The sequence below is a fragment of the Microcaecilia unicolor genome, chromosome 7 (assembly GCF_901765095.1).
Source record: "Microcaecilia unicolor chromosome 7, aMicUni1.1, whole genome shotgun sequence".
In the NCBI taxonomy this organism is placed as follows: Eukaryota; Metazoa; Chordata; class Amphibia; order Gymnophiona; family Siphonopidae; genus Microcaecilia; species Microcaecilia unicolor.
Window position 1 is genome coordinate 266,667,210 of NC_044037.1, and position 2,073 is coordinate 266,669,282.

At 53.7% G+C, this 2,073-nt stretch overlaps 1 pseudogene; it reads left to right on the top strand.

The window, feature by feature from the left end:
* Nucleotides 1-700: 700 nt before the first annotated feature.
* On the top strand, nucleotides 701-1,859 carry LOC115475127 (annotated as a pseudogene).
* Nucleotides 1,860-2,073: the final 214 nt, after the last annotated feature.

The window sequence follows — 2,073 nt, forward strand, 5'->3', positions numbered from 1 at the left end:
AAGGTGTGTGCGCGTCCCCATGGGAATCCCGCCAGAACATCCTCCATCCCCATGGGAATCCCCGCATGTCTATTTCCGTCCCTGCGGCACTCTCGTTGACCCGGAGGGGATTCCCGCAAACCCCGTTCCTATGCAGACCTCTAGCAGGAAGTCTGTCTCTGGTTCCCTTTGCCAGTTTTCAGTCACCACCAGAAGTTGATCAGCAGTGATGTCCCTCAATTTCTCAAAGCAGTAACATAAGGGCCCTTTTACCAAACTGTGGTAAAAAGTGTCCTTAGCACATGCTTACGTGGGTTGTTCCCACACACTTAAGGCCATTTTTCCACATGGATAAAATGGCCGAATATCCAAGTTTTTCTATTAATGGCCATGTGCTAATTTTCCCATTAGCGCATGTGCCCCCTACTGCATAGGCGCCCGGTATAAGAGGCTTGGGGAGGCTAAGCCTCCCAGCCGCAAGCCCTCGAAGCACCGTTTATCCCTCGCACTCCCTCCCTGCAGTGCAGTCCCTATCCCTCTCACGCCCTCCAATGTGATTTTGAACGCCTATTGCTGCCGGTAGCGGCACACCAACCTTATTACAGCTTGCTTCGGGGCTTCTCGGCCTGACGCATGACGTGCCCCGCCTCCTCTGACCAGCCTTCCTTATGATATGTCCAGCCCTCGCGGAAGCAGGAAGGCTGGTCAGAGGAGGCGGGGCATGTCATGCGTCAGGCCGAGAAGCCCCGAAGCAAGCTGTAATAAGGTTGGTGTGCCGCAGTCCCTATAATTTGATCAGCTCGCGACGCCACCGCTACTGAAAGGCTCTCCGCTCTCTCTCATTCCCCCCCCCCTCGATGCACCGTTTATCCCTCCCTGCAGTCCCTCGTGCGCATGGACTACCAGTGCACGTTTGGTGTGCTGCAGGCTGGGCAGTAAGGAGTAGCTCAGACGAGGAGAAGAGCCATTATTCTGGCAGCAGCTCCAGGAGAGAAGCTGCCCATGTTCCCTGAGCCACTGCATGTCTTTGCACCTCGGGCCTGTCAGCTCAGTGTGATAGTAGATGACAAGAAGTTTGTCAGCAACATTGTGAGACTAAACTCCAGTCTGTTCCGAACCATCACCATGTCAGACCTGCCGGAGATTAGGAATGGGGCTTCTGCCCTTGAGATTTCCTACAATAGGGAACCTCAGTCCTGGTTCCAGAGGCAAATCAGAGGTTCTCAGTACCAGCCCATTCTTAGGGACCACATCTGCAAGGATATGAGTGCGCTGATAGCTGCTCGCATGAGGTATGTTCCTCTGGCTCCTGGCTGAGACTGGCGCGACTTGCCAAACATAGAGGTGCGGCTCTCAGATGGTACAACCACCAGAAAACTAAGGTATACACACCACCAGAAGAAGAATGGGCGCAGTAGCACCGGTGTGCTCAGAGGCGTCTGCTCCTGTGCAGAAGGTATACCATGTGACCCAGCAGACAGACAGTTCAGCACCCTTATCCCCTGGTGCCTGCCCCACACCGGTAACAGACACAACCACTGGGCAGGCTTGTATGGGAGACTAGAGTGGGCAGGCTTCTTCAGTACCACCGTCACCAATCCAGAGCTTATGGGCAAACAGGGTCATGTTCTTCATCTAGAGCAGCATCGTGTGGTCAGCGTACGTGAGTGTGCCCGGTCCCAGGGTTTTCCAGATACCTACAGATTGTTTGAAAATATTCTCGATAAGCATAGACAGGTTAGCAATGCAGTACCACCTCCTTAGCTAAAGCTATTGGACTGGAGCTGAAATTGTGTCTTCTTGCAAAGCTGAGAGAAGATGCAGCAGGAAACATTAAACAGGAAAAAATGGACACTACAGGGAGGAAGCAAGAGGGATAAATGCTGCATTCCGGGGGGGGGGGAGGAACGAGGGAGCAGGATAAACACTACATTCGGGAGGGAAAGAGGGAGAGGGATAGATATTGCAATGGGGGGAGAAGCAAGGGAGAATTGCTGGACATGGGTGGATGGAGGGGAGGGCAGGGGAGACAGGAGAAGTGCTGGAGATGGATGGAGGAGAGGGCAGGGGAGAATGGAGAGTTGCTGGACATGG